The sequence below is a fragment of the Tyto alba genome, unplaced genomic scaffold (genome assembly GCF_018691265.1).
Source record: "Tyto alba isolate M040663 unplaced genomic scaffold, T.alba_DEE_v4.0 Super-Scaffold_5, whole genome shotgun sequence".
Taxonomy (NCBI): Eukaryota; Metazoa; Chordata; class Aves; order Strigiformes; family Tytonidae; genus Tyto; species Tyto alba.
The window spans coordinates 3,964,154-3,976,357 of record NW_024881326.1 but is presented as its reverse complement, the minus strand read 5'-3'; the positions used below and the strand labels follow the sequence as shown (position 1 = coordinate 3,976,357).

Below are 12,204 nucleotides of genomic sequence, written 5' to 3'. Positions count from 1 at the left end.
ACTGTGAAGATGATTTTCCTTCTGGTGCATTTGGGGATCTTTGCAGGGAAGTGCTCGCTTTTGTCGCAGGAGTGGCCGGAGCTGGTTGCTCGAGGTTGCGCCTGGTGGGTTTCTCCCACGTTTGGCTGCTGACAGGAAAAGCCCGCAGGCTGTCACACGGCAAACGTCATGGGGGGGGGGGGGGGGGGGAGAACCCGAAATTTCACGGTGCGTTTCCTCTTCCCAGCGGAGGAGGACCCAGGAGCATTAAGATGCCTTTCAGGACACCTCTCGGTCCCCGCCGGGTGCCGGTCCCCGCCTCCCAGGTACCCCCCCGCGTCGATCGTTTCCCCCCTCACGCCGCTGCCTTAAACCATCAGATTTGCCCCCTCAGCGCGCCCGCCCGCCCCGCGCGCCGGAGGGGCCGCCGCCGAACCGCGCGGGTTCAACCAATGGGGGGACGCGGGCGGCGGGTGACGACACGGGCCGGGGCGCGGCGCGGCGCGTCCCGGCGGCGCGCGCGGCGATTGGCGGCGGCGGCGGCGCTGGTTTGGGGTGGGGGGGGGGTGGGGGGGAAAAAACGGGCCGGGCCGGGAGCGCGGCAGATGGGCTGCGCCCGGGGCGGGCGGGGGGGGCCCGGCGGCGACGGCGGTGGCGGCGGGGAACGGCCGGTGCAGCATGACAGCGGGAGCGCCAGGTAACGCCGGCGTCAGGGCGGGCCGGTGAGCGGCCTGCGGAGCTGCGCCCGGGGTCCGCCCGCGGAATGCGGTGCCCGTGGGTGCGGCGGGGGAGGGAGGTTGGGGGGGGGGTGCGGCCGCGGGGAGGGGTCGGGCGGCTTCGGTGGCGGGGTTGTCCGCGTCTCCGGGGTCCCTCTGCCGTCGGTGACACCTGGGTTAGCGGGCAGCCGCCGCGCCGGCCCTGAACGGGGGGACCCGGTGTCCTGCGGGAGGCAGCTCCCGGCGTGGCCGCCGCCGCAGAGCTCCCCCGGCTCTGAAGTTGTGGCAGCGCCGGCACCGGCCATGGAGGCTGCCGTGGTGCGTGTGTTCCCCATCTTCCAACAATGCAGCCTTCTGGGCTGTGCTGCTGCAGAGGAGTGAGAAATTCTGGGCTATAAATAACTCTGCCTTTTTTTTTTTTTTTTTGAATTTAAATACTCTTTATTGGCACCACGCATCCAATTGACCCCTTTAGCAATGCCTGCTAAGTTTTTCCTGAAATCCGTTCAGGGAAGGGTGGTCTCTCCCTGCACATGCATGGTGGTGCCTGATGCCACGCTGAAGCTGGTCCCTGTGCTGGGTTGTCCCTTTGTCCCAGACTTGTACACTAGCCAGCCGGGGAAGTGCTCCAGCGTGATGTCTGGCTGCTTCAGGCTTCCCTCCTCCGGTGGGGGATGCACTCGGCAGGAGTGCCCCCTTTTTGGCCATTCAGACAATTTTCAGATCCAGTTTTCACCAGTGCCAGAAATGAACCCTGTGTTAAACACAGTGATGTATTTAATATATAAGGTTGAGGGAATTCAGACGGGAAAAGCCATGGCTTCAAAGTGAGCAACATCTGAAAGAGATTGTAGGCCTGAGCTGCAAAGAGCAGGGCTATTTCTGGACTTGCAACCCCAAAGGGTGTTGAGGAGTTGCATCTTGTCTCTCCCCGCGTGGCTCCATTTGCTGGGGTGGGCACAACCTGCGTTAGGAATGAACACCCTGGTTATCTGTGTGGAGAGTTTGGCAGATGCCCTTAAAGGCTTCATTCCCCTCATCCCCCGGATGCCCCACCACCTGAACTTGATGCCGTGCAAAGATCGCGGGAGAGGGGAGTCCGCGTTTTCTTTATGGACGCAGTCAGGGATGACATTCGGCACAGGGACCCTACGTGAGCTTTGCTGAGCGACTTTTGGGCTGACACGAATCACCTCAGAGTGAGGAGGAGGACAGGCTGTCGTGAGGGCTGGGGGAGGCAGCAGGGCTGCAGCCAGGCTGCTACCTGCCTGCCTGGGGGGGGAGAGGGAAGGAAGTGCTGCGGCTGGAGGGGATGAGATGAGATCTTCTCCCCTGGCTCCTCCTCTTGTGTGAGTGAAGCCACCTTCTCCATGGCTGTCAGGTGGGGAGGAGGGGGCCCAGGGACAGCTTCGAGGGGGCAGTGGGTCCAGCAGGGACCCCGGAGGGGAAGCGGCTGGGCACTTCAGTGGGCTGGTACCCTGAGCAGGAGGTGCTGCCTAGCAGCTGCACACAAGTGGCATGGGGGATTTGCAAGCACCTTTGCCCCATCTCTCGTGGAAGCGGGGCACATGGCTGCACAGGAGCCTCCTGCTTCCAGGAAAGGTGTTGGGTCACAGGTTACCCAATGGCATGAGCAGGAAACAAAGTAAATCGGGGGATAATTTGTTGTAGGCCTGGGACGTGGGTTTTTTAAGGCTGGGGAGTGAAGATTGCCATGACGGGTTATGTGCATGGAGGGGAAGAATTGCCCTCACCCTGGGTTTTCTGCAGTGAGCACAGGGCTGGTGAGGGACAGCCGTGCTTGTGGCTGCATTGGTTGGAACTGCCTTCCATGAGCGTGGGGCTGGGCAGAGAGGGGGGCAGGCAGGGGCTGGGGGGCAGCTGGCCTCAGGGGTGGGGGGGCTGCAGGCAGCTGCCTCTGGGCTGCAGGGGAGTTTGTGCTCTGAACCGAGACCTGTGTGGATGGTATTTCTTCACTGAGTGACTCTGGATAACTAAAAGTAAGTCTCAGTAGCTCCTGCGAGCCCTGAGCTCCTGTTACAGGATTAAGTTTCCAGCCTCATAGGCCACCGCTTGCAGCAGCAACAGTTCGGGAGGCAGCTGTGGCAGCAGTGCCACAGGAGGCAATACCCAGGGTGAGCTGCTTCGGTTGTCACAGGCCCTGTGCTCAGGCCTCATTCACCATGGGGCTTTAGCACAAGCATGCCAGCTTCTTGTAGGGATTGTCTGACAGGGGCTTTGTGTCCTCTAAACTAACAAGCCCAAAGAGACTGTGTAGGGGGATCTGGCAGAAGTTGGTGAGCATTTTGCTGTTGACTGCAGTGAAGAGGACTTTACCTCTCCGAGTACACCATTCACTGGACAATATCTCTGTAAGGATCTGACCAAAACTCACTGTTTAAAAGTATACGGAAGTTGGAGTCTAAATTATCCCGTGTGTCCTGAACCAGCTCACAAGGTCTGGAAGAACAAAACTTGGCACAAGAGGTCATCTTCCTCCCCCCCCATTTATTTTATTTATTTGCAACTTTTGCATACAGGTACAGGGATAGGTGAGACAAATTCTGCAGTATACTGGTCTGCAGTATATTGTTCGCCATAACAAACCCAGCTCCTGTGCTAGCCATCTCCCGGCCTGGTAGCATTTGCACTTACAGGAGAACTGGTTTGTGGTGTGAGTCCCATTTCAGTTCCTGTTCCCTCTGCGTAGACGCTTTCTCCTTTTTCTTTTAAGACTTCGTGATTGTGGATCCAAGTGTTCCTGGAGCTGCCAGTGTTCTGGGATCAAAAACAGCCTGGAAGCTGGAGGTCTTTCAGAGCAGCCTTTAACTCCTCCTTCATTTAGCCATGTCTGCACAGAACTGGTCACTGGGGAGATGTTGCCACATTTGGCTTCTGTTTCTGCTCTGGTTGGACTCCCTGTGACTTTGGGACATTAACACTGCTGTCAGTTTGTGCCTAGCTGGTTTGAGTACTGCTTTCTGTTCCTTGCTGTGCTACTCAGTGGGCAGGCGGGAGCAAGAGTAATCTTCCTCTTTCATTACCTGCCTTAGCTGCCACAAAAGGTGCTTGAAGCTTTTCTCTCAGGGACTTAATGGGCAGGGGGGAGCAGAGTGGGTGGGTGGGGAGGGCAGCAATGGGAAGGGGAGAGAGAAACATGAATTAATGTTCATCTGCAGAAATAAACCTTTCTACTTGCCAATACTATTTTGTGTTTAGGTAGCATTTTCCTCCTGCAGCTCTATTTTGCTTTTTACCTTTCAGACACAATTAGTTGAGCTTATGTATCTTCTGTTTCTTCTATGTTTACTTTGATTTGCCTAATACTTTAAGAATGGCATTAGGCTGAGTGGTAATTGGTAGGTCTCACTTGGCCTCCGTCAGCACAGGTGGAGGTGCTGATGTGAATATCTTGACTCAGACCTGCTGTGGCTGGTGTGTCTCCTGCTCCTAGCAGTAATTCTATAATGGAAACATATGACAAAATTATCTGTGGCTTGTCTCAGTGCTTTGAGTTTTGGAGATCTTTTCCAGGTGAGCGTCAGCAGCTGTGGCTTGTGCGCAGCTGTTGGGGATAGAAAAGGGACTTTTCGTTTTGATTGTTTAACTGGACAGGTGTGACATAGCTTTGGCAGTGCCCTGTTTGTGAGTTTGGCCTGCTGGGTTTCCTGAGATAGGAGATCGGGCTGCAAGGTAGCCCTCGCCTCCTCAGCCAAGCGGTGTGGGACATGGCAGGTAGGTGCCCCTTGCTCTGGGCAAGCAGCACAGTATCCACCCAGTCAGTCCCTCTGTCATTCAGAAAGCCTATGATCTTGCTGACGTGTTCTTGTGTCCCCAGCTATTGGAATTCTTGACCCCAGGAAGCCCTGGGTGAGGGACAGACAGGCCTACAAGTGCTCCAAGCCTTCTGGCTCCTGGGCTGGGAGAATCTTCTTGTCAGCATATGCCACCAGCCCTACCTGCAAGTCTGGCTCTTGGAGCACTGGACTAGGTGCACCTCTGAGTACTCTGGTGTCCAATCTCATATCTTCCTTCTAGAGGCAGACTTAGAAATCATGTCCCTCTTAAAACAGGGGCATGTCCTACTCTGTTGAGAAAGCTCTGCCATAAATGTTGCGTAGCACAGCAGAAGTACATTAGCAGATGTTATCTGTTGGTTTGTCTTGCTCTAATGATTTATCGTCGTGACTGTGTGCATTAAGTATTCAAGGGTAGAATAGCGTTGTTATATATTCAGTGGGCTTATTTCCCAACATTATTTTTTATTGTCAGTTGCTTATCTAGTAGCGTATTGACAGATGCAACTGCCTCTTGACTGATGCAGAGGAAAGCACTTCTCTGCCCTGGAGTCTTTGCTGCTGGTTGCACAGTTTGAATAGTTTGCACTGCTTCCATGTGACAGTGCAGGGCTTGGGGTGCTCTGTGTAGTACAGGTGCAGGACGCTCCGATACAGAACTGTGTAAGGCTTGCAAAGATGGGAAATGGCAAGGTTAAGGTTGGATATGCTTCTTTGGCTCTGCCTGCTCTGGTTATGTGTGCTTTTTTAATTGCCATCAGAAACAAATTAAAGCAATTTCGATCCCAAAACATGTGTTCAGGGAATCTTTGGGAAAGTTTCACATGTTACTTCATAATCCTAAGGGCAAAAGTGTGCTTTCTCAGAGAAATGGAAACAAAGATTGTGATATGACCCCTTGACTTCTGAAAGTGATACCTTGCACATGGACCAGTGATAGCTGTGCTTTGATCCAGCTTGCTGCACACGCGTGTGCTTGGCTTTCTCCCAAGACAGTGTATGGCAATGTCATTTTTGTCCAGCCTTAGATCCCCTATAAGCCTGAAACAAACTGTCATTTCAATGTTACAGTGCAGCGCAGGCTCCAGAGCCGGACCTTTCTCATTTTCTTTCTAATCCCCAAGTGTTGAAAATGTTCTGGCACCTTAGCAGGCTCACCATTGCTTTGCAGGGTGTACACACAGTTGGCTGCATGTGACTAGGGGAGTACTAAAACATTTTCTTGTCATGTCACCTGAGTGTGCTCATTTCTCCAGACTGTGCTGATGAAGGGGCAGCAGCTATGTGCCCCCCCCCCCACCCCCACCCCCAGTCCCTGTCCCTTTGCTGGTATGAATAAATTGTATTTTGCTTTATTTGGGAAGGGCACTGGAAAGTACTTCTGCGTGTGTCTCAAGGGGAGTGAAAGGCCTAATGTTTTCCATTTTCAGTCTCCTCCTTCTCAATTCCCTATTGTGAAGGAGAAAATCCTCCAGATCAGAAATTTTCCAGGCGCTTCCCTGCAGAGAATTTTGAGTCAACCTGCAGTGCCCAGATGCCAGCTCATATTTATCAGGTGCACCCAGTCACTCCTCAGATGAAAAAGGGGGCTGCTAGTGGATGATAAACCTGAGAGGCAAGAATGGAAGTCATGCAGTTAAAATCATGGGCATTTGCTAAGACTGCTTTTAATGCCTTCACAAGCAGAAGATTGTGGACTTGGATTTGGGATGCTCTTGAAGTATCACCAGAAAAGCTGTCAAATGTGTGCATGCAGAAATGGAGGCTTGGAAGATGCCTTTAATTGTGATTCCACCCTGCACAATACAGATTGTCATGCTTTGAGCTCAGGTTTGTTTGTATCAGGGACAGACATTGATGCAACAGCTCCTATTGGGGTATGAATATTTCAACAATTGAAATGATGCTTGCCTGCTCCAGAAAAGAGCTGCTTACATCCTCGTTTGATCTTTCTAGTGAGCCTATCTAACTCAGGTTGGCATCCTGGTTATTTATTTCCTGCAGATATGGTCTCTGTTAGCTGTACTGTTCTATGACTCTCCTCTCTTAATTCCAGAGGCTATGGGAACTCAGGTTGGGAAGGGGTGAGATTTCTAGCAAGAAAAAAGACTAAAGCAGCCAGAATTTGCTCCCTGTTTTGTCTCTTTTTGATGAGGCACCTTGTACTTTGTAGGATGCATGGACCAGAAAGAGGTGGAGTAATGTTTGGAAGTATCTAGAATGGCAATCTGTAGGGACAGTCTTCTTTCCTTTCTGCCCCACATCTTGCACAACACCTTCTCTCAATGCTCTTGTTCTCTCTTCACTTCTTCTTGCACTTGGGGAATGCAGAATCTTCCTCTCTAGTGGCATAGATGAATAAGATTAAGCACTTCAGAAGGACCAAGCTGAGAGTAGAGCCTTATTCTTTTCTGTAGTATGTTGACAGTTCACACACAGAGGTTGTGTCTTGGACTCTTCTTTTTGAAAGCTATAATGATATTGAAATGCTGAAACTCCTGGTGCCATTGTGTTTCTGAAGTAAAATGTCTCCACAGCATCTGAATAAGGGGCACTTCTACAGCTACGATCCATAACGCAGACAGTGAGAGCTTTTGAGCAACTTGCTCTTCAGGGCATGCCCTGTCTTCTCCTATGGTCTGTAGAGCACTCTGGACACTCAGGGTGAATGCCATGCTTCTTCAGGTAATAAGGAAAATCTGTAGGAACCTGGGTATGAGGTAGTTTTCCAGTTCTAAGTCCTTGGTGTGGTAAGATCTCTCTGCTCTTACTTAGTAAGCAACAGCATGTGGATGAAGTTTTCAGGCTCACAGATGATGCAAGAGGTCAGTTACCTGATTCTTGAGGGTTTTGGGTTGTTTTTTTGTTTGTTTGGGTTTTTTTTGAGGTGGATTTCATGGTGTTTGCATTGCTGATCCCAGTAGAATGGTAGCGCTTGGCTTCATGGGTACAGCTGAACATGTGTGATTCTCTGTTTGAGGAATATGTCTAATGGATTGGTTATCCTGAGTATAATTGCTTGTGTACCAGAACAGGAGTTATACCTTGATAGTTATAGCTGTGGATATATTCCAGGAAGCAGTCTGGTAAACATAATCCCAAAGTCAACCCACAGTAGGGCTTACCTTTGGGCAAGGAGAGGAAAAAATTGTGTTCTTACATATTCCAAACAGCCTCTAAAGCATAAGTTCTCATTAGACTGATGGCTTTTGTTGGTCAGGTCATTAGGCAGAAGGTGCTTTGCACTGGTCTGTCCTGCAGTGTTGGTGAGACACAACGTTTTGGTCCACGGATTTGGCTGTGTCTGACTGCTGGTCCCTCTTGCCACAGATGGGGTGGCTCAGGCTGGCCAAAGCTCCTTCCAGTGTGCTTGCTCACTTGAATTTTGTACAGCGATGTCAGCAGGCAGTGAGCAGTAGGTGCACGCTTCAAGCCTTTTTCTGCACTCTGAGGATCTCAAAGCATATTTTCTGAGAAAACTGTTTTAAAGGTTTATAATAAATGGCTAAAAGTCAGGCTTGGAGAAAAAGCAGAGATGTGTTCAGGCAGGGTCTGACTGCTCCAGGGGGGCTGGGTGCCAGGTTGACTTGTGTCAGGCATGTTGGAAACACAAGGATTATGTCAGATGTCCAAGGTCATCAGTAGGGTGCTAGCAGAGCAATGGAAGATACCAATTAGCAGCAAACATGAATGAATTTTTGTGTCCTGAACTCACTGTGGGGAATGATGATGTTGGTGTGGCCAGGGACCTTGCAAACCTAGGCTAGTAGGTGCCTAAATGATAGAATTTGGGTCCATGGTGACTAATGAGGACAGTTTACTGTGGAACATTACTTCATGTGTCCTTTTTCAAAGCAGACCTGTGGTGTTTCCATCCGACAGTGCTAGGGAGAGAAGAGGCCCAGCACCCCGAGGCTGCAAGGCTCACTCAAAGCACATCGACTGAAGGAGGGACGTTTTGGATGAAGGATTGCTACTTGTGACATATTAGATGTTAAACGCATCCGATGCAATGAGCTTGTGAAAGGAGCTGGATTCAGGATGTGCTTGTGCGTAGCAGAAATGTTCTGTTGTGTGACTGTTTTGAGCAAAAAGACAAGGCCCCCCCTACCCCCCTCCTCAGCCAGCGTTGCCGGCTGGTTGCTGAGCCGAGCGTTGTAAGGTGGCCGTCACACATTACGCAGGTGGCCACGTAATGCAGCGGGATTTATAGTGGAAGATGTAGGCACCCTCTGGGGACTGGGGATTTAAAGGCTTTTTAGACACTTTGCATTGCATTTCACTTGTGCGTGTTTGGGAGGGGTGTCCTTGTATGCGTATATATCATATGCAAACGTATTTTGAGTTGCTGTGTGTTTTGTCTGAATTTAGAAAAGGAGTGATTTGGAGAAAGAATCCTCCAGGAAATGTTGTTTTTTCAAGCACGGGCCTCTTGACTGTGATTTGCGGGGGAGGAAGGAGTGGGAATGAGGGGGAGGTTCACTGAGGTTTTCTTCTTTTCTTGTAGCATTTTGGGAAAACTCCAGCCAAGGCCTACATACAGTCAAATGAATCAGCCTCCCTGTTTGCCATAAGTAATTGGCAGCCCTAGCTGCAATGCAGTTTTGATGTATGGCTAATACACTTTTTCTTGGTTAATTGAGAAGAAGCACTGCAGTAGACTCATGATGTTGTGTTGGCCTTTGTATAGAGTCTTTGAGCTAGTAGGGAGATATTGTAGGCTGCTTCTTGAGAGGTTGAAATTTGCTGCAATGTATATTCCATACTCTAGTCTGAAGCCTGTCTTTGCTGTTCATCTGCTATAGAAAATACATTTCATGTTGCTTACAAGTGTAGAGGGCACCGTAAGCTGGTGCATGGCACTGTTGCTCAGTGCAGGGTTTCCTTGGAAGAGTCTCATTTTATAACAACTTCAACAGAATAGTCATGTTCTTAGATGAGCGACTGTTCCTGTGCTGACAAATAAAGCATTTTGTTCTTCTCATATTCCTGTAACAAAATGAAATTCACTTGTTTTCTAAAGCATCTGGTGCCAATTCAGACTCAGAGCTTTCTGTGTCTGCTGTAGGATTTCCACTGGGCTCGGAAAACTTAACAGACAAGCTCAGCATTCACCACTGGAAGTATCTGGAGTAACTGTAGGGCTTTCTTGTCCGGGAAACAGGACATGTAGCAGTTGCCCCTGGCAGGCTAAGACTTGCCAAATGCCTTTTATTTCCTGTTGGAAGCCTAGTTTTACATAGAAGGACTATATTACTTTCACAACTGCAGTATCTGTTGGTAAATATTTGCTTTAATAATGCCCTTCACTTTAGCAGAGTAACAACAGTGAGGGGTGAATGTCAAGCGGTGAAATAAGCATCCTGTACTGGGGCAGTAACATGAGTGTTCTTTTACAATGTTTTACATGGTAAATACCATACCTATTATTTTCATAGCATTTGAAAATTCATTAGAAACAAGTCCCTTTGAGGAACCTGTAGTCATAAATGTGATTAACTCAGCCTTGGAGTTTTGGTCATGGCCAAGGCTTCTCTGGTGAGACAGCATTTAGTGAAAACAAGCCCGGCTTCGAGTTACTCTTTCATGGGATTGCTTCATATACAGGCAGCATGTGACCTTCCTCCCTCCAGTTGTTCTGTGGGGGGTGAAAACATTCAAAGAAAGTACAAATGTAAAGCCTTCACAGGGGGCAAATAAAATGGTTGGCTTCATAGTGCTTTGCACCTGAAATGAAACACAACAGTGGCTGGTTTTGCCCTGCACCTTTGTAGGGGCTGGAGGGGACTCTTGGATGTTTGAAGATGCAAACACACAGAAAGCAGAATGGCATCTCCTTTCCATGCATGCTTAGCTGAACACCACTCCTGCTTGTTTGGTTCAATGTGTTATGTGTGTCTGGAGAGAGATTATATCCAGGCCAGTTGGGCTGAAGTTTGCTCTTTCTCTCTTCAGTTCACTGGACAAGTGTTTTACGTTTTCTTCAGCATAACTTTAAATGGACATTGTTTTACACTATTCTGGAAGGGTGCTGGTATTTCTGCAACTCATGCTGTCATGTAAGTAACCTTTTTCTTTTCTGAACAAGGTCATTACATCATGATGCAGTAATCCTCTGCCTGTGGGATAAACCATCCTCTGTCTGTCTCTGTCTACTGCTCTTATCTGTGTTTGTTTTTTCTTAACGTGTGCATGGGGGGAGGATAAATGAGGGGCGAGCAGAAGTTTTGATTCTGGCCTGTTAAACTATGTTTAGAGAGAATAATGCATGGGTTGTGAGATGCAAAGGACTGTTGTCTCACAGAACGATTGCTTTGATACTTTATCCACAAAGAGAAGCGCCAGAGTCTCAAGTCAGAAGAGCCTGGGGATGAAATTACACCTTTGTCAGGCTCTGACAGGTTAAACTTTACGGAGGTGCAGGTAGCAAATTATCCACAGACTGAATTGCAAAGGAGGGCTTTAAAATGGGCTTTAAAAACCTGCTGGGGAGATTGAGTGGATAAAAATAGTTAGTTCTTGTATCCCTCTTTTTGTCTGTAGAGCTAAAAGCAATCTACAAAGGAAGGGCAATGTCATTATCTTGGTCCCAGCCCAGAGGAACCTGAGGGATGGAGCAATGCCACTGTGGCTAGAACGGGTCAGCGTGGGAGCCGGCAGCAGGACCCAGCCATCTTGCTGCCTGTCCCTTTGCCTGGCCATTAGACTAAGTTGCCTCCCTGCTTACTGCAGTTTCTAATTTGTCTTGGATGTGTCTGTGTGCTTTTTCCCCGAATCAGTTTACACCACAATATATCATTCACAGCCAGTCTGGGATGTGCCCGATGAAGTATGGTTCGTAACTATTTTTGATTCATTTATAAAGGGATTAGGTGACGTGGTTGCCTGGACAGCAGGGACTGTACTTGGTGACCCAGCGGGTCTCTCCCAGTCCTGTGTTCCTATGTAACCTGAGGTGATGCCACCTAAGCTGCATCAAGATGCCAGTGATGTAATTTCAAACTGTCTGGCCTGAGCACCAGTGAAGTCAGAGAGGCTGCACATGTGTAAGATAGGATTGGCTTTGATCCTGTCTATTTTGCCCAAATAATACGATAGGCAGGGTTTGATTCAAAATAAAACCAGTTAACTGAGCAGAGAAAGTAGAGCAGACGTGTTAGTGGTTGATTCCATCTTTCACCTGCTCCGAGAGGAAATAGCATGTTGTATTTAACCGTGCAGCTCCGAGGTCTGTTGCAGATTAAGACAAATAACTTGAGTCATCAGGTTGTAGTGTCTCAACAAACTACTTAAAAAGATGTCGGGCCCTCACTGTGGGTGGATGTTAAAGTGGCAGAGCTACCAAAGAAACACATCTAGAATCACATGAAGGCTTCCCTGTTACCATCATGCCGTACTTTATAGCTGTTCAGAGAATGGCAGTGATAGAGCCCGTGTCCTCCAAGCTGGAACTGACAGACTCCCATAGCTGTCAGCAGGACAGGACTATGATGGACGCCTTGCAGGGCACGCTGGCATGGGTACAGCTCTGCACTCACATGCTTTTACAGCTATCAAAACAGACACGTGCATCAAGTTGCTTGGAGTGCAAGCAGAGGAGCTCAGGTTGGGCTGTGCCCGTCTGTGGAGACTTAGCCATGGCTGAACAGTCTCTGTCCCAGTCAAAAGGAACACCAGTAACAGCCACTATATCCTCATGATAATATTTCTAT

The 12,204-nt window shown here is 49.4% G+C and overlaps 1 protein-coding gene across 5 annotated transcripts in view; it reads left to right on the top strand.

Annotated features, from left to right (window-relative positions):
* Nucleotides 1-12,204, top strand: part of PAK3 (p21 (RAC1) activated kinase 3) — a 142,811-nt gene that overhangs the window by 61,594 nt on the left and 69,013 nt on the right. For 2 of the 5 annotated variants that reach the window (XM_042807063.1, XM_042807064.1), the window contains exon 1: nt 599-676. The exons of 2 other annotated variants lie outside the window; for them this stretch is intronic. The gene's annotated coding sequence lies outside the window, so the exon portion shown is untranslated. Of the gene's footprint in view, nt 1-252; nt 306-598; nt 677-12,204 lie in introns of those variants that run through there. One more of the 5 variants, XM_032996083.2, reaches the window with a different exon arrangement.